The sequence below is a fragment of the Tinamus guttatus genome, unplaced genomic scaffold, assembly GCF_059628265.1.
Source record: "Tinamus guttatus ecotype Peru unplaced genomic scaffold, ASM5962826v1 Tinamus_guttatus_pri_ptg000602l, whole genome shotgun sequence".
Lineage (NCBI taxonomy): Eukaryota > Metazoa > Chordata > Aves > Tinamiformes > Tinamidae > Tinamus > Tinamus guttatus.
Window position 1 is genome coordinate 1,647,065 of NW_028289136.1, and position 20,168 is coordinate 1,667,232.

The 20,168-nt window shown below is 46.5% G+C and overlaps 1 protein-coding gene across 1 annotated transcript in view; it reads right to left on the bottom strand.

The window, feature by feature from the left end:
• RAB30 (RAB30, member RAS oncogene family) overlaps nucleotides 1-19,107 on the bottom strand; it is a 36,001-nt gene extending 16,894 nt beyond the window's left edge. Inside the window, exon 1 of the mRNA XM_088534987.1 lies at nucleotides 19,043-19,107. The gene's annotated coding sequence lies outside the window, so the exon portion shown is untranslated. The remainder of the gene's footprint in view (nucleotides 1-19,042) is intronic.
• Between the last annotated feature and the right edge of the window lie 1,061 nt (nucleotides 19,108-20,168).

Below are 20,168 nucleotides of genomic sequence, written 5' to 3' on the forward strand. Positions count from 1 at the left end.
AGGTTGCTGCCAGTAGGTGGGCAAAGCCACACGACAGCAGGACATGCTAGGCCAGCACCAAGGGCCATGTGGTTTTGGGTCTTCCACGAGCTGCCCTGGTTCACTTGGACCCCACAGGTGGGTGCCCAGGCCCCACGTGTCGCTGAGGGTAGGGGCCCTGTCACAAGCGCAGGCCTTTGCTTGTTTTACAGCATGGAGGTATCTGAAAGCTTGGACCAGTCAGATATCCTCACATTTGGTCTCACCTAAAAAATCTTTCCTTGCTGACTCTAGCAGCCGCACAGATTTCCACCAAGGCATTGGTGTCATAAAAATGTCACATAAATGTGACATAAAAATGTCACAATTAACGGTGACCTCTGTGGCGCAAGTCTATTAGCTCAACACAGCTGAACTTTCAGAACATCAGCAATGAAACCAAGTAAAAGATGTTAATCACAAGCATTGGCACAAGCGCGTATTTATCTGAGCTGTGCTAGCTGGAGATGCCCAGTGGAGCTTCTCCTGGGAGAAATCTGCCCTACGTATAATGCCATTGGTCACCTACAGGTAGCCACCAACATAAAACCAGTACCACCACCTCCTTGGGGAAGGTTTATGCTACAGATACACCATGAATATCAGCCCAAATGTTGGCTCATGGTCTGGGATATAAGCAAGGAAACCAAAACCTCATGTTCCCCAGGAGATTATTGTGGTGAAGGAGGTCTTTGGTGCAGCCCCAGTGAGAAAGAGTATTTTTTTCTTTGCGTAGAGGCAATGAAGCTACATTGGGAACAACTGCTGAACACGCCTGAGGGCTTCACAGCTCAGTTATGTTGACTAAGTGATGGCGCAGACAGCAAACAGACCCTTGTTCATGGCAAATCAAGGTCTTCCAACACTACAAGCATCTATAGCATGAGCTGGAGGAAGACAGGGTGGACGGGTGTCCTTGGGGGCTGCAGGCTGCAATGGCATCTTGTGAGTGCTCCTCACTGCTTCAGCACAAAGTCATCGGTTTTGGCTAAATAACCCTGAAGTTACCCCAGGTCACCGCAACCAAAAATGGGCACAAATAAACCACGAAGTGACTGGGACCCACGGTGCTGTCTGTGATCACACAGAGAGAGGGTTAACAGCGACCTGCCACACAGACGGCAAGGTCTTTGCTAGTGGTGACCATCACCAACCCACATTCAGCAAGAGGGACAGGCAGAAGCAACAAGAGGGACAGTTGAGCAACACCCCAAAGGCAAGTTGTGGCATCGCTGAGAGGTTTTTGGATCAGGCAAATTAAAATTCAGGCTTGCAAAGGGACACCATAAAAGTAGAGGAAAGGCAAAGGAATTTTGTTACTTAGTGTAACAACCAAAAGCCAAAAGCTGTTGCTGCTGTATCAAGACGACAGCCGCTGCTTGTTCAAAAGGAAAAAAAATAAATATCTTTTGGCTGCTGGCTCTGAGACTTGAGACAGGCAGCAGATCTAAAGGCACCTTTTCGGGCAACAGGTAGCAGCTTGCCAGAGAAATAATAATAAATTAGGAATACCATCAGGAAAGAAAAGAGCTAACAAGAAAGATAAAAGTCACTGCCTGTCTCGCACACCAGCCTTGACATCATGCACTTTACCGTGCACACGTTGAGACAGCCACATCTCTGGAGGAGCAGGCACAGCATCCATTATTCATTTATCTCCAATTCAGCATGCTTTGTATCTCCAGATCTCCAAAGAGCAGATAGATATAGGTTGTCCTACTAGACAGTTACATGTGTTTGTTTTAGTACTTCTCTTAAAATAGCATAAAACTCGAAGGCAAAACCGTAAAAGCCAAGATGCTACAGCTGCAAGAACAGTGTGTGCGCTGTACAAGCTGTAAGAACAACAAAAACATGTTTTTGCACTTGCACTAATAACCTCAGTAATGAAGCTTTTCCAAGGCAATTCCTTGAGGAAGTTTTCTCCAGCAACAAGCACAAAATTCTCTTAGAGCAGGAATTAGCCTGGAGCAGGTAACATGACTAAAGTCATGGCCTTCTGCATTTGGGGACAGCATCTTCCCAGCGGCTGGAGACGGAACCGGAGCCTGGAGCTCCGCGGTGCCCGGGGCTGCTCTCCCCTCTGGTCTCTGTGCACAACCTTCAACAAGTCATTTAACTGCTCTGTGCTCCCCTTTACTCCTACACTAAACGGAGCGGTGCAGTTAAAAAAATCAGGTTTGGAATGACGGGTGTTTCTGCTCTCTGCATTGCACCGAGCGCCCGCTGAGGCAATGCAGAACCTGCTATAAGCTTCCATAAAGAAACCACATTTTAGCCATATGGTCACGTCCTGAGCATGCAGAATTGCATACACACAAGGTGGCCTTCAGCCACGTGTTGCCCTGAGGTGTAAATCGAAAAGCTCCAGACAGGAGGGGTGCAGAAGGGGAGCACAACCACCAGGCTCACGGCCTAATTGGGGGCCAACCCCAAGCCCACATTTCCCTGTGCTCTCAATCACACCAGCAAAAATTCAGGGCGACTTCACAGTTTTTGAAAAAGCTGCTCCCAGCTGAAACAGAGGTAACGAAGCAGGACTAATGCCACAAAATCGATCCCAAAATTCCCCAATTCCTGGTCTTTACAGACACATCCCAAAGTTTCATTAATATGGAAAAGCATCTTTCCCATAATTAGCATCTCCATAATGGTCATTTCATATGAGGATGGCTCCTGAATAAGATTTTATAAGGATACCACAGGTCTCTTCACAGAGCTAGGAAAAACATTTATGTCCTGGCCTACAGAAATTTCGACCTCTTCGGTATTACGATATTAGAAAAAAAAATACAAACAAAAAGGTTTCTTTCCGCTTACTTGAAGTGAGCAGCTCCCACTCGGCCGTGGGCCTCATGCTGTCCCTGCCCAGCCACAGAAACGCACACAGATCATTTATATTTTTGTTCCTTAGCAACAGAGCAGCTCTTGGGTTTTTCTGTTTTGAATCTATATTTGGTGCCCCGGGGAAACTCCTCAGCAGAAGGCAGCGAATTTCTAAACGTCGGGGTAAACGGGGGGACTCGAGCGCGCTGAGGATAACAGCGAACCAGGCCTTTTGGTTAAGGAGAAATGCTCAGACTCCCATGCTAATGGGAGTCCCCAACATATTGGAGCAAAAAATCCCCGAGATTTCAGTACAATACAGCAATTCTGAGCTAAGACACTGCTCTTAATGTGACTCATGTAAATATCAATATCCCTCCGCTCTCTACGCTCCCAAGCAAACAGGCCAATTAAGTTCTGCCTAATCTACATGAGAAAAACAAATAACACCTGATGTTTCCCAACTCTGTGAGCAGCATGGCCTTTAAAAAAAGATCAAATCATAGGAAGGGTAGAGAAATCACATAGCTCTGCAGTTTCACGGGTTGTCATGGCAAATGAAAATTCCTGACTCTCTGGCTGGTGTGTTTTGGAGGAAAGAAAAAAGACAAAATGCCTTTTCTTCTTTTCCTGATGAGAAAGGACTGCTTTCCTAGCAATCATTCCCAAACCTGCTGCACATTCTATACAAATAGCTGCTTTTCCCAGGAAAAATGTGATTTACTAAAGGAACATCTGAAAGTCAGTGAATACAGGCAATCCAGCGTTAAGTGGACATGCAGGCCCAGGTAATGAGACCCATGTGCTTTTATTTGTGGTGACTTCTTGCCTGCCAAAGAGATGGTGCTGAATTAACTGCTAGGATCTCAGGGGAGATGTGGGAGGCACCGTCAAGGGGACTGTGCAGCATCCCAAATTTCCTCTCCCATTTCTGAGTGCCCAGGGAAACTCAGCATCATGGTAGCATTTCTTGTCCTCATCCAACAATGGAAGCTGCATGACCGAGATTAAATAAATTTCAACTAAAAATAAACACATTTCAGAATAAATAAGTTTTATGAGAAGAGGTTTAGTGCATAGAGACAGGAGGTAATTTGGCTGTAACCAGCCCTGCTTTTTTCCAGCAGTTCTGCACTGCCTTTTGTTCTTTGGCTGGGTGCTAAAACGCTGGGAGGTCCAGGACATCCACATGACAGATTTACCAGATTTATGTTACCCCTTTCCCCAAGGGGCCTTGTTCAGTGCCGTTTGCTCACAGCCCGTCACCTCCTGCAAGTCTTCTCTTTGGTACCCAGCTCCAAGCAAGGCCGTTTGTCTCAGAGGGTCAAGGGGGCCCTAAGGAAAACTGTTATTCCGGGATGTTGCAAGCACTGCTCCTCTGAGGGTTGGGAGTGTTTGTTCCACGCTTCCCTCCTGTCTCGATGGCATGTGGGACACCAGAAGTTGCACAACGGCACACATGTGATTTGCTGGAAGGCAGCCCTTCCCCTAATGAAAAACACAAGCTCCTGAGTTTTCACTGAGATTTCAAGCCCCTCAAAAGATGTGTGTGTGCACACCAAGGGCAAGAGCTGTCAATACCAGCATCTCCAGGTGACCAGCATTTACTAACACACACTCTTGTAGAGCCCTCATACGTTAACCCTTACCCCAAACAACATCTCAGGGAGGAAATACTGAGGTTGCTAAAATCACCGGAGCTACCAGCACAGTGCAAGAGACAAGGAGGCTCCAGCTTAGAAAATCAGACAGAAAGACAGAGCATGGGGCCTTCCCACACAGAGTGATGGGCCAGGACACCCTTCAGCACCCGGCATCCCTTCCCTCCAAGGGTGCTAGCGAGCACAGCCAGCCCTGCGGCTGCTCGGGGTCTGGAGCCTTTCGGAATTCCTACACAAGTGGGTGGAGGCTGGAAGAGGGCAAGAATGGGACAAAAGGGGATTTTTTTTTAAAAAAAAGAGCTAGGCTGAGAAAAACAAAGGAAAATTTAAAAAAATAATAATAATACAAGTGAGAAGGCTGCTATGAGGCTGGAGTTGCTTGGCAGTGCACGAGGACAGAGTAAACACGACAGTTTCAGCCCTCAGCACCTCAGGGATGCGATGCAGTAAGTGTCTGTCTCCTGACTAGGAGGCTCGGTCCTGAGGCAACTGCCAGCTCGTTACACGCAGGTTTCCAAGGCTTGACAAGATGATGCTGCAAGATTTTTGTAAAAAAGTGTTTCAGTCACGGAAAAGATGCACCATCAGCTTCTGGAATACATATATCCTCTGACATTTTTCTTTAGGAAATGGCTTTTCAAAGGAAGTGGCACGCAACAAACAGACTGTCCTCGTGCCTGGATGCTGATGCCAAACATCTTATCTTTATTTGTTTCTTGCAGCTCCCTAATTTTATACAAAATAATTCAAAGTGCCACCATTTGTTCTTTAAGAGAATGGGCAGCAGTCCATCCAAAAGGAAGATTATTTGCAATTCAAAACTGAACATAAGGTGTTTTTGCTCAGTAAAGCAAAGAATTCCCTCCTAAGGCTTTCAGCTAGCTAGCTATCCTGTTAAAGACACCAGAGCCTTACTGCTCCAGCACAGGGAGGTGAGACTAAAGCCATGCACCCTGCAAGGCTCTTGAGAACTTTTGCAGAAGCACTACCTTACAACTTGCAGTTCAAAGGCAGATTTGCAACATCTTTGGTTTCTCCCACCTTCTTCGTGAGCATAGTGAGTTTGCAAAGACTTGCAAAAACTTATTTTCAATGAGTTAATTCCCATCGGAACAACTGAATTTCAGTTTTGAATCTTCTTTTCAGTCTACAACAGTTTAAATTTAGCCAAGTTAAAGCAGCACTTGATACATGTATGATAAGAAGCAGAGGAGAAGCTATTGCGGTAGTAAAGAATCCAGGATTGGCAACAAGACTTGTGGAACAGGGCTCCTCTGGAGATATTTGTTTAGCTGGCAGTACCCCAGATTGCTACAGATTACACTGAGAGGAAATACTATTTATCTGCAATATCGAAGTTTTAAAAAATATATATGTTGGTGGGGAAAAAAAGCCCTGCAAGGCAGTTTCTGATGATGTTTAAAAAAGGAAGAAATAAAGGATAGAGAATAAAGAAAGGATAAAGAAAGCATATATGGATATATCAAGGAAAGGATGTATAAGGAAAGGAGATAGGGGATATATGAAAAGACAGGGAAAATTTGAAGGACAAGACAGATCTGAGATGAAAATACCCAGACCAATACTGCTAGAAGGCAAGAGCTCTGTGCAGCTAAGGAGAGCTGGAAACTCAGGCGTGCATCAAGAGGCAGGAAGCATCACGGAGAAACGTGTTCAGAGAGAACAGGCTGACAAAAAACCATCCGTGACCCTGGGAAGATACTCGCCAGCTACCTGTGGAGACAAACAGCCAGGCCGTTTCGGGATTACTTCTGCCAAAAGTTAGGAAATGCTCCATTTTTGGAAGGACAAAAGGAGATGCGTGTCCTGGCAAAGCCATGTCCGACCCATGAGTCTCCATTCAACTGCTAAGCACAAATCAGGCTGGGCTGCAAAGCTCAATGCCAGCCTGAACAACAGTCACTGCAGCACACTGCACACAGAAATTTAGGCATTAAGTGACAAGCAGCACATTTGTGGTGCAATACGAAGGGACAAGTTTAAGCATTGCTTTTGGCGTAGAAATTGGCTCAGGGCAAAGGCAAGTATTCTGCAAGAGAGGGGAAAAGAAAAGAGGGTTTTTTGTAGCTCTTGGAGTGAAGAACTTCATCTTCACTGAGGAAATCCCAGTTCTCGCTGTGTGCTCCCTAATCCGCTCCTTTGGGTCACTGCTCCGTGCCGGCTGCTCTGCAGTAGCCTCACATACTGCCTGGGGTTAAAGCTGGCAGCTCTGAGCTCTCTCTTAAATTGGTTGGAGTTTCTTTTCTTGGAAGCTAATAACCCCTCTTCTCCCTCCTGCTTGCTATGAAATTGGGAAAGTGCTGAACGAGGCTTCCCAGGAGGGTGACAGATAACGAGGATCCTGCAGGAAACACCGTGTTTGCATTCGTGGGGTGTTCAAACACAGGCAGGCAGGACAGTGCACGCTCTTTCGGATGTGCCACTTTATGCTGGCCCCAAATGCAGCAAAATAAGGTCCTGCAAACAATTGCAAACACTCTTGATATAATTCATCACAGGACTAATCCAGATCCCTGTTGTAATGAGCACGGGAGAATTAGGATGTGGTGATTTGAAATATATTATTGTATTAAGGTTAAATTGTTTATTCTTTGTGCTATTACAACATCCAGCAACACAAATATGAAAATAACCTAAATATCAGTTTAGGTCTTTCAGAAAACAAGTGTTGCTCATCCTATACATGTGGCTTTTCAGCTTCTCAGACTGCTCTTCTCTTTTCTCTTGTTGCTTGCACACGGAGATACAAGCAAATAGCATGACATGAGTTGCATTCATACCAGGCTGTACAAAAGGTGGCACAGATTTTAAATCATTAAAAAAAAGTACTGTGTTTTAGAAGCAATTATTACTGCTTCTCTGGTCTGTCATGTGGAAGGAGACCTGCTGGCATTTTCCAAAGGTCAGAGATAAAACATGAAAACTTTACTCAACATTTAACTCTTGCAAGCAGTAAGCGTGGAAGCAAATACTGCTTTGCACCGTCTTGACCCAACTTCTCTTTCCTGTCTGCATTTTTTTCTTTCTTCTTTGATTCTCAATCTCAATACCTTCCTCCATCCTTACACTGTGTTCTCTACATTTTTGTCTTTGTCTATTTTTGTCCTTGTTCTGACATGCCACTTTTCAAGTAGTAAATCTTATGTAAGAGTTATGGCTCCCAGAACTGAGAAGATGATTCTTTCCTCTCTGTCCATGCCCAGGTATGAAGCTAAGGAGCTCCTCACAGCTCCACAGCTTTCCCACAGTCTCTGTCCCAGTTTCCCACTGTGGACAGACCATATTCCACCTTTCTGCAACTGTCCAAATCCTCCTCCAGCTGCCCTAGTGCCACCTCCCCCCGCAAACATACAGAGAAATGATTTTGGTTCTAAGTTAGTGCTCTGCAGGCACTGCTAAACTGGCAGAGCAGTGAATGGCAAGAAAAATACTATTTTTCCTTACACACCAGGTTAAAAGGTTCCTGGACAGCAAAAGCAGCACTGAGGCTCTTGGCAGGCTTAGAGCTCATTTGCATTTGGAAAACCTTCACACTTAATACCCCAGATTTCCAACTTAAAACAGACAATATCCACCTCCCTCTTCTTAAGCCCTCTCCTCCTCCTGCTGGAGAGGGCATCCCCCCAGCCGAAGCCCGGCCAACACAACACGGTCATTCATCGCAGACCAGCTCAGACTGCGCTGCCAAGACGGCTCTTTCCTGCGGAAGTGCCGCAGCGAGTCCTTTTAGCATGAAGAAACTCCCTTCAGAATGAATCCAGCCCATCAGCCCTTCACATCTTCTTTGGCCTCGACAGATCCCATCAAGGATCACTGGCAGCCACTCAAAAGCCGCCGTTAAAGGACGATTTTGGCGGTTTGTAACTTTGGGGTTTCCCTTTCTTCCTCCTTGATTCCACTTGATTCACCTGCTCCTGATCACTCTTCACGTTTCTTTAATGATCTACCCCACGTCCCACTAATTATCACCAACACATAAGCAGCCATTTATCACAGCGCATGGTGCCAACTACCCCTACTCCATGCCGCTTCCGAGCCCTTCTGAGACAGCTACGATTTCTCCAAGAAACATTATCACGCACAAATATCCGGCAGCCCTGGAAGCGACGCTTGCTTGATTTCCTTTTTGGGCTTCTTCAGCTAAGAAATGTTTCAAACTTAGCTAGAACTTCATAAACGATTATCTGCCACTTGGTCTCAGCACGGCCACAGAGATTTTCACTGCATACAACTTCATGGTGCCAAGCACGCGGCAAGGCTCCTGAAGCTTGCAGTAATTTAGCAATAAAAGTATTGCTATGCAGAAATGTTGGTCTGCCATCCATGCACCACTCATATTCCCCGTAAGTTTGATTCACAGAAGATGTTCCAGCTCCATCAGGCTGAAGATGTAAATCTGCCGTCAAGCTCCTTGCAAACATCACGAGAGCAAGGAAGTCAGAGGAGAGACCTGAAGAGGGTAATGAGACATTTGTAGGTATTTTCAGGGAATGCTGTGATTGTTTATAGGAAGGTCTTCCCACTCAGGAGCAAAAGGATGATGGAGAGTATGGAGGCTTGCCTAGAAACAGTCAAAATAGTGATTAAGAGCTGGTCTTTTGTAAGAAGAACTTGCAGCTGAAAACACACTGAAACACATAGCCTTGGGAAACATTTTGATACAGACAAAATGATACTTTCTTTAAAAAATAAAGAAGTTTGAGGGTAAAATGTCAAAATCTTAGCCCAAGCTTAAAACACGAGAACTACAAAATCTCATACCTTAATTTTTAACTTCAATTCTTGAGAATAACCTGTATTCTCAGCAACATACATATCTTGGAATACACCAAATGCATCTAGTTTCAGCGTACAACATTTTCCAACATAACCCCATCACCATACATGTCACAACATTATTAAGATTCAGTTAATACATTCTCCCTTTAGGAAGGACACACAATTTACAAACTTCCTATAAGGAGAACATGCTGATTACTGAAGGGCATTCTCTGCAGTAATTCTCCTCCTAAATCACACTACCTGTCTTTCCATTTGAAAGGTGCATTTGAAATTATCAGAGGAAAAAAAAATCTTTGTAATTACCAATGCCCAAACTTCTAGCCTTAAGTTTGCTCACATATTTATAGCGTTATCTTTTTCTGTGTAGCACTGCTGGACCCAGGCACACCTTCCCAGACAGGGCTCCGTTAACATGCAGATGAAAAGTTCCTCCTTGTTCATCCAGTGCACAAATAGCAGGTCCTACTCGACATGTTACACAATTAAAGTCATAAGCCAGAGGTAATGAAAAGCTCAAAACGAGGAAGGTTGGTTATACATGTCACAGTGCTGCTCGCACATCAGCCTCTCCTCTAATTAGTGCAGTGTTTCCTGCAGGAATCGATTGCAGCAATACGGATGAATGAGATTCTAAAGCTGAAAAAATTGCTGCATTAAACATTAATGTAGTCATTGACTGTCATCAATACAGATATTTAAAGCACGGGCCTGAGGTTGTGGTGGTGGGAGGAGGGCAGCACGATTGCTTAACAAAATATAAAATTTAGATGGGGTTAATATCTACAAAGACCAGAATCCCAGATGTAGAGGTTTACAGCGAGTCAAGGCACCACAATACACCAAAAATATACATTCACCCAGCCTGCTATTAATATTCAGGAAGCACACTTGCTGTTTTGTTTTTATTGTAAGGGCTGGAAAAGCGCATAACTCGGAGACAAAGGAAGGAAGCCCAGCCTGGACCTGGGGTCTATTGACTGTGCAGTCCTCCATCGGCCCAGACCAGACCTAAACACTGCACAACCAAACCTCTTCTCCACACCAGGTGAACTTTGATGGGCATTTCTAGAGGCATCCGAGTTCCCTCTCCTTAAAGCACTGGCATCTGCCCTGTAACCAAGGTGGCCTGACCCCAGATTTTGACTGCTCACTCAGTGTTAGTGTCAGCCCTCTAGAGCACCTGTAGCAGCCACACACCTGCTCCCTGCAGTCCCACCATCATTTCCAGCTGTAGCTACTCATTCACAAGATCATTTCCTGACCTCCCCACCTTGGTTTTTAGTGGCTCTGAGCCCTCCTAGCCTCAGCATTTGGCCCCAGCACTGAAGGTGCTCAGAACCTCTTCAATACACATTCCTACCCTAGGTGTGTAAAGGCTGAGGATCCTCCAGTTAATAAGGGACTTGACAACTCAAGCCTTACATCAAGTCCCCCAAAGCAGCAACATGGGACAGTGGGTGATGCCTTGAGGAGTTAACTGAAATGTCTACATCAGCCTCATACGAGTGCCAGATCCTTCATCTAATCGTGGAGATAAACGGCCTCCTCCAACAGCACTTCTAAATCTGCACATTTCCTTCCAAAGACTCTGCCTGGGACCTACTGTAACAACACACTTAACCTCAGACAACCTAATATTGGTGCCTAAAATTCACCAGAGATGCCAAGGCTCCACCATTAAGAGGACAAGCCCAACAGAACATCATAAATCCTTAGCCAACACCTTTGCAAAGATATTTACGCTTTCTAAAAAGGATGTGGGGTGAACAGCACTTTAATTTGGAGTCTTTTGATGGAAAAAGGAAAAAAAAAATGCATAAATTGAAGCTGTTAGTGTCACCCTGTTCTTGTCCAGTCAAGAATTTGCTAGCCCTCGCTGTGGAGATGTCTGAAATACTGATCAGTGTGCAGCAGAGATGCTGAGAAATACAATTCATTAACATTGCCCATAACGCCTTTCATCAGCAGCACACAGTAAAACGTTGATGAATATTCACAGTATCCCTGAGAGGTTATCTTAATTTTATGGATGGAGGATACAGAAAGTTTAAAAGTGACCTGCTTATATCCATAAAATGTTGGATGCTGAAAAATTCAATTGTCTTCCCTATAAAAAACAGGTCTTTCTAGACGAGACTAGCATTACCTATAGATTTTCTTGCAGAAGTGGCATTTCTCAGGTCACTAATGGTTTATCCCTTTTTTTCTTCCAGTAACTGTATTATTTAACTGGTTTTATATTACCATAGCTAAGGGTTGCAGATAACTCCTTATTCTCACAATATAAAGTGGGACCAGTGGATAAAAGCTGTACCCCAAGTTCTGACAATTGATGATAAAATACAGCCTATAAATATAATACTGGAGTGGTCAAAGAGAGAGATACTGGAGTGGTCAAAGAGAGAGATGAATGATCCAAAGAAAAACCACACCAATGGCAGCAGCGGGAATGGACCAACGCCTCAGAATCTGGAGGACACCAAGAGCCAGAGCCAAGTTAGTTACCCAAGTATCACTCTGCATCGGGAAGGAGGCATTTTTAAAGCATTCCTGTATCTGCAAGAACTAACGCCAGCAGGCAAAACAAGGGCTACTGGGAAAGAAGTATTAGCAAGACAGAAGAATATATTTTTTTATTTAGTTTTACACATTTCTCAGCAGAGTTTGGCATTCCGGCAGGATGGCCCGGTTAAAACAGCTCCTCTGCGTATGGATGCAGGCACGTCCCAGCCCGCTGACTGACAGCCGAGATCAGCAAACAACAACCCGCGCCAGGTTCTTCTCCCCACGGCGACAGCTCTTGTAAAAATGCAGAACTTAATGACAGGCTTTATTTAATATTTATTTCACGATCAGCTTCGTTTATCCTAACAGAACTAACCTCAGCCCACAAGGATTTTTTGTCTCCTTGACTATTTAGCTGCGCGAGTCAATACTCAGTCTGTTTTTGAACTTCTTCAGCTTTGAATTTGTAACTGGGGGGAATTTTTTTCTTATAGATGTATTTTTTATTTGTTTCTAAGCACCTTACATTTCTATCCCCTTTACAAAGCAAATTTGCTGTTTTATTCACACCTTAATTCTTTTCCCACATTGACACCCACTATTTAAGCTGCTGAAACTGCTCATGCTTGCGGTAGCGGCCTTCTCCCCTCTGGCCCCCTGTTGCTTGTCCTTTTGCAAAGTAAATCAGTGGCCCCAAGAAAAGTAACCTAGCAAAAAAGATTCCTTCCTTTAAGGTGTTCTTTAACCTGGTAGTTTCCTGGTCCAGGCAGTAAAGGTTAGAAGCAACACTAATATAAATGGGATGGCTGTTCATAAAAGGCCAGAGAGCTGAGATGAAAAAGTAGCTTCTAAGGATTATAAAGCATATTGAAAATCTGTTCAGGGAAGTATCTCAGGATCACAGTATGGATGTGTTTAAGTTTGTTCTTCAGCTCTGTGGAGGAGGGGCAGGCAGAAACAACTTCAGAATCAAACATACTGTACTCATCCAGGAGATGCTCAGCAGGTAGAAACACATGTAAAAGAGACAAACAAAAAAAAACCCAACTAATTCTTACAGATAAAGCAGTTTCCAACTCATTCACATGCTCTTGCAAGGAGGCTGAGCAGAAATCCCTTACCCATTTCAGTCTACAAAGGAATAAACACTAGAGTCCCAGTTCATCTGCTGGAATTCAAGAGTTAACAAGAATTTGGGTTTTTTTGGGGGAAGTTTCTATGCACATGCACATCTATTCCAGCAAAATGCTACTACCATATTTTAAAAGTGTGAATACTGGCCTGGAAAAAAAAGAAAAAAGAAAAAAATGGGCACAGTTCCCTAACTAGGCAGAACAAATTGTTCAGAACGAGGACAAACGCAAGAGAAATCAGGCACCAACTTCTGCTGTTTAAAGCTTCTGATACCTGCTACTCAGCATTTTTTTTTAAACAGACCCCTAATTGTGCAAGAATTGCCCCATAACTACATCAGCCTCAAACATAAATACTTGCAGTGGGATTTTGGTTTATGAGGTGTATGTGAGATGCACGGGCAGGCTGGAGACGGCTGTTCCTGTAGGGCAGCAGTGACGGAGGAGGGTGCAGACATTCACTTCACTCAAGTGGGTTTTAGACAGCGAACATCAGAGGTGCAAACTATTGAAATGACCTCTCTACAGTGAAGACACTCTTCCTTTTGTAGCTATGCCAGAGAAAATACAAAAAAAAACCCTATAAAATAGAAGCAGACATTGAATCCATCACTAGATTAAATTTCCAACCTGAAAAACTTGCCATTTTTCTCTCAGGAAACCAGGATACAGAACCAAAGGTTGAAAACACAGCTGCGCTCTCATATGCTCATGAGTTTGGGGACATACATGAATCCAAATCCAGTCCCTATTTTCTTGTGAAAGCTGTGGACTACTTCAGTCTTCATTGGCATCTCAATTAAACTCATCACTGCAGGCTTACCTGACAATATTTTTTCTCCACATGACACTACATGCCATGAATTTTGGGGGAAACGCATAAATATGGAGGATAAGGTTATTTCTCTTAATCTCTTCTATGATATGCAAAAATGAGAGGATATTCCCACCGCCATCTCAAGAGGAAAGAGAAAGGCTACGCCATCCTCCTGCCCAAACGTTGTTGTGTTGGGATGCAATAACCCACCTTCTCCAGAGGATCCAGTGGGAATTCCAAATGGGGCAGGAAAGCTTCTCCTACCCTGCATTGATTTTTCAGGTGTTTGAATCAATAGATGCAAAAGATGACTCCCCCCGGCATTCTCAGTTAACCAAGCTTAATAAAGCCCAAAACTCCCATGCCAGAGACAGCGGAATTGAAAATTCCCTTCTGTCACCAGAAAACAAGAGGAAAACAAGCCAACGCCACGCTTTGTTCTCAGCATGGAGACCCCGAAGGGGATTTCTTGAGGTCGCTAACAAGAATTCAGATTAAGCAGCAAATTAATGAGTTTGTCTTGCACACAAACGTTTTTAAGGAGGCTATTTTAAGTAAATATTCCCATGCTGTATCCACATTGCAGTCATAAAAACACTATGCATTAGACTTTGAGAGTATAAGGGATTACACCATGGAGAACTCCTCGCTAATTAGAAACGAAGCCGCCTTCCTTTAACACCTTGCTAGATAAAAAGCCTCTGATCTATTTTCCATTACTCCGAGTTCAAGCAACAAAATTTAAATCACACAGAGGTGCTAATGATTATTTTTTCACATCAGGCTTTTATTACTGAAAGCATTTCTTTACACCAACCAAGGCCTGGGGAGGGGGACTTGACAACACAGTTTCTTCTTTCACCCTGGCCACCTCCTTCGTGTCTTCTCTGATGGTTTGTAAAGCTGAGAGCCAATGCAGATCAACACCTTCCGTCGCCAGGTAGGTCCATCATTGGGGAAAAGCCAAGGGAAAAGGGGAGAGGCAGCAGAGCAGGGGGCAAGGGGAGGCAATGGAAACCCTTGGCTGGGGAGGCAGATGGAAATTAGTATTTTGGCTTTCTGTAGATGTGAGGGGCTTGGTCAAACATGCTCTGGAAAGCTCACCCAACTGGTTGTCACAAAGATTGTGTTCCCGTTCCCAACAGACCAAAGCTAAGGCTGGTCTGGCCACCAGTCTACCGGGATCAGGGATCTCCATCTCAGAAGATATTCAAAACTTGCTTGGACGCAATCTTGTGCTCCATGCTCTAGGTGTCCCTGTGCGTGCAGGGAGGTTGGACTAGATGATCTCTAAAGGTCCCTTCCAACCTTAGTGATTCTATGATTCTATGATGCCAGGCAGTTCCCTTGTAAAGTAACACATGGACTTGATACCAAGAAATACCGAAACACACACGTGCTGCCTTTCAATTAGCTGACCTTTTGCTTAATGCATCAAACTAAATTGTATATTTTCATTGAGTAACTTTATACCAGATGAGGAGGAACACTGTTGAGAAGCAGGTCAAGCTGCTGGGACTGCGTGATGTTCCGCACTGCGCAGGGTATGGCTTTAGTGGGACACAGTCACCCAAGGACTCCTTGTCTGCTGGGCACTTTGGCATCTCTAACTTTTATTTTTACTCTTTCCTCTCACCACCTTTTATTATTATTATTTTAAAAAGACTCTGATCAGTCTGTAAGATACAGTCTTGAGAAGCCACATGCAAGCTCATATTTTTCATACCAACAGATTTCCTTCTTTTCTCCTTCACATTGCTCTTTTCAAAGTTAATAATAATATCCACTGTTCAGATACTTAGAGTCAACTTTTACTTCAATAGTACCTAAAAATAAATATTTCTGCTAGAGCAAAAGAAAATAAGCACGATACCCTCTTGCTATTTGACAGGACAGTAGCAGATTTCAGTAAGGCTCTATCTAACTGTAGCAAAATAAGACCTTGCTAGAAGCTTTTTCCTCTGTACAACGATTCCCTAATTAATCCCAGGAGGGGAAAAAAATGCTAGTGTAAATAGGTGTTTTAAACTTTGTCTGAAGTATACTAGGAAATAGTGCATAGTAGATCAGTGTCTGAGGAATGTTTGACTCCATCTCCCCAAGCTGATTTCACGATTAAAGCGGAGACCAGCCAAAAGGCACAAGGATTGTACATGCACAAGAGCTCCGTTTCATACTGTAAAGCAGACATGAAAAATAAGATTTAGTCAGTTATTGATAGAATAGGAGCAAGGGAGCCGAGTGACTTGCTGCAGAATGAAATCACATAAATTGAAGATGAAATAATAAGTCTTAGGTCATCTAGCCCATGCTCAGCCAAAGCAGGGCTGCAGCTCACGCATCCCTCTTCCAAGCTCCATCTAAATGATGCTAGGGACAGAAGCCCATCAGCATCACAGTCTACCTAGACTATTATAGTCTAATAAATATAGTCCTAGTGCACCTGCTGCTCCCATTTCCGTATCTATTGAGAGTAAAGCTTGCATTCTAACTGCAGGGCCTTGTCCTAAGCAATTTATCCAGTTCCCAGACCTTATAATTACTTGCTCGGTTGCATTTCACGCAAAAATAAGGGAAGCCAGTCACCACAACCAAGAGCTGCAGATCCACCTGCCTGGGAGGTACCCCAGAAATCGCAGAGCTCACCAGATCGATGCCAGCCTGGCTGTCACCGCCAGGACGGGGCTCGGGAAGCTCCAGAGCCAGAGGCAGGAGCTGCCCCCACTCGCCTCAGAGAGCCACAGGTCCCCCCACTGGTGGCAGCGGCATCTCCCAGGAAGAGTAGGAACACATGCTCACCCAGGGCTGAAGAGAAGAAAAGCTCTTTCAAGGGAAGGCTGCTGGAGAAACGAACACAGGTTCAAGGCTTCCAGGTGTCCAGCTCCCAAGGCTGCCCATGAACCATCGCTCAGCCCCTCGGGACACAACCTTCTTGCAGAAAGCGCCATCTCCTCCTGACCAGACGCCCACGCCCAGGCTAGAAAACCAATGTCCTCCCTTTGCTCAGTATTGGGGCAGAGAACAAAACAAAACTTCGGAGGAAAACCAAAAAACATGAGTCTGATACAGCGCTGTCTCTCCATGGTCCCCTCTCCATGTAGGACACACAGAGCCACCCCAGCGCACGAGGGGAGCCTTGGACCTCCTTCTGCAACAGGCCTGAGATGGGGACAATTTAGCACAACTTAGGGCATCATCACAAGTAACGTGCTGACCTCACTTTGATTAAAATCTACTGCAAAAAAGACCAAGGGACCAGAGATTCAGCAACTCCAGCTTCAACTGCCCTTTCAGGCACCAGCCAATAATAAGATTCTGGGGACACACGCACAAAAAAAAAAAATAGAAAAAAAAAAGAAAAAAAAAGGAAAGAAATGTAAAAGAGCAGAGGAAATGCATAACACTGCTTTTCTGGGATCGTCTCCCAGTTCCCAGCAGTTGGCATCTCGGGGCCTTCTTGAGCTAAGCCAATAAGTGCAGATACACTGAGGTCTCTGCAGGATGAATATCTAAGGAACTCAACAGCAGGGCCTGGGAGCTTCCCTTTGCCTTTTCATGGCAACCACTCACCTCCTGGGCTGTGCAGCTTTTACGGGTCTGTGTTTCTGTTGCTGCAAGGCAAAACGTCGGCTTATGATTAGTGTGAATTTCTGAGCTACATTTTTAATCCACTTATTGCTGTACTATACTATACTTGTATACTGTACTATACTATATACTATACTGCACGGAACATTATCAGAAGTCTTTCTAACCAATCCAATCTAATAATTTGAAAAACATAACACACGTGTATCTTGAGGTCTTTGCTTGATTTATTGTATACATGCACATAAATATAAAAGCACTTTCTTCAACTACAAGCCCCTGGCCATGGATTCCCTGTTCGTTCTTCAGAACTTCTGGACCAGTATTCCTCAGAATAACTCCCAGGCATTTAAATTATCACTTTTGTACTTTTACTTCAATTCCAGTACCTTGGCTGCATAGTAACTAACGAAATTGCTGCTGTAAAACTTGGCCTCTTGGCCTTTTGCAGCTCCCTTGTGAAATAAATAAAGCAGAAAGCACCATTCCAGGAAACCAAGACTTTTTTTTTTTTCTTTTTTTCTAAAAGAACCAACCCAACAAAGGCAACTGCCGCGTCCACTGCTTTTCCTCTCCTTTGAGCCAGTAACAAAGAGGAAGGAAGGAAAAAGAATAGAAGAAAAAACAATAAGCGTCAGGTCTGGGTGCAGAACGGATCCCCTGGGAAGCTGCTGGCCGGAGGGGTTGGAAACTACCGGGCATCGCACACCCGGGCTGCCAACCACCGTGCTGGGTGTTTACCAACAGCGCGACCCAGGGAAACAGGGAGCCGCATTGTCCACCCGCTCTGGTGTCACTCGGCCCCGCGTCACCCGGCCGCAAGCGGATCCCAAGGAAACTCTGCCAGAGGACACGGCAGTGTCGGTTACACAAGAGAGGCGCAGGAGCAAATATGCAGCACAGGGAGGGAAGGGAAAAGAGGGAAAAACCCAGCTCCGCTGCCCACTCTTCCCTGCTCTCCGGGGTGGCTCCAAGCCGGGTTTGGAGCGGATTAAGTTTAAAGGGCACTGGGGGATGCTGAGAGCCGGGACAAGCACCCGCTGTCAGCATCGCCCAGTTGGATGGTGGCGAAGCACAAGCTATAGCGGCGATAACACAGTTACAGAGGGGAAAAACATCCAGATGTCTTGCATTTACACATACATACATATATATATATATAGCTTTGATAATCTAGCACTTTTTGTGTAAGTGACTTGAAAGGTTTCTAAAGGAAACAGCAAGAAATGGGGAAAAGGAACCTAAAAGAAAAAAAAAAAAAAAAGCGCATGGAAAAGCCACACCAGACCCCATGGAGCTGGGCTGGCAGAGCCACCGAGGTCCCTATTAGCCCTAAGGGGCTTCGCAGCGAGCACCAGTGAGCCGCATGCTGCGCCTCCACCGCGGTTTATTCGTTTGCTACTGCTGTTATGCTCACTATTATCGTTTTCATTATTATTTTTATTATTATTGCCGACGTTATGCCTGGCAGCAATGCCCGCACCGCGCCGTCCCGCGCGCCAGCGCTTTAGGGAGATGAGGGATACGTGGGGCACGCAGGCGGGTTGGGGCGGGAAGGGAAGGGAAGGAAAGGGGGGGGGAAGGAAAAGAGGGAAAAATAAATAAATAGGGGAAAGATAAAAAGGGGGAGGGAGAAAAAAAAGGGGGGAAAAAAAGGGGGGGAAATGGGAGGGGGAGCGTGCGGGACTCACCTGGCTTGGGATTCTCCCTCCCTCTCCACGACCATGAAACGGGGCGGGCGGCAGGGCGCGGGCGGCCGGTGGCGGGGGCAGCCTGGCAGCCGCGGGCGGGCAGGAGGGCGGGCGGCGGGGCCGGGAACGGGGCCGCCCCCGCGGCGGGGACAGCGGGACGGGGCGGCTCCTGGGCGGGCGCTGCGGGGCAGCCCCGCGGCGGGGGCGGCGGGACGGGAGGGGACGGGAGGGGACAGGGCGGGACGGGGCGGCCCCGGCACGGGGGTGGCGGCGGCCCCGGGGCCGGTGCGGAGCCCCCGGTGCGGAGCCCCCGGTGCGGAGCGGGAGGCGGCGCCGCGGAGCACAATGAGCCACGCGCGTCCCCGCTCCGCAATGACATCACCCCTCTCGCCCGCCGCGCTCCCCATTGGCCGGCGCCCGCCGGCCCCGCCGCCTCATGGGAGTTGTAGTTCGCTGAGCCGCGCGCCGCATGCCCTCGCGGCCAGGCTCGGACTACAGGTCCCGAGCTGCCCCGCGCTGCGCAGCAGCCAGGAGGAGGAGAGAAGGGGTGTGGAGAGGGAGGTGGTGGCGCCATGTTGATGGCGTGGGGCGCTTTTAGCCCGGCGGCGGAGACAGGGCAGGTGGGTGAAGGTGTCGGAGGCGACTGTTTCTTTAGGAGTGGGCGTGCGCAGAGGGAAGGGGAGACGGAGGTGGGGGTGGCTGCGGGGGGCATGCGAGGACCTGGTGGCTGCTTCTGGCGGGGCAGCGCTGCCGTGGGGCCGACTCCGTCGCCTGCTGCGTGCCGTTGAGGTGGGTCCGCGGCAGGGAGGGGACGAAGGACCGGGGATGCTGCAGGGGACACGGCCGCCGAGGGCTGGGGCAGGGGAGGGGGAGCAGCCGCGGTTCAGGAGCGGGGCCGAGGCCTTGTGCCGGCTCTCGGCAGAGACGTGCCCGTCTCCGGAGCAGGTGAGTGCCTGAGCCGGGCTCCTTAGAGGCTTGTGGCTGCCGTGTGCCGTCTGGTGGCCCCCCCGATCGTCCCCGGTTCCCTTAGCGTGCCTGGCTGCCTGTGCCCAGCAGGAGGAGCTTCGCTTCTTCTCACAAGCAAGTCTTGCTGTAGCCTGTAATATTTTACACTCTGTGGGTTTAA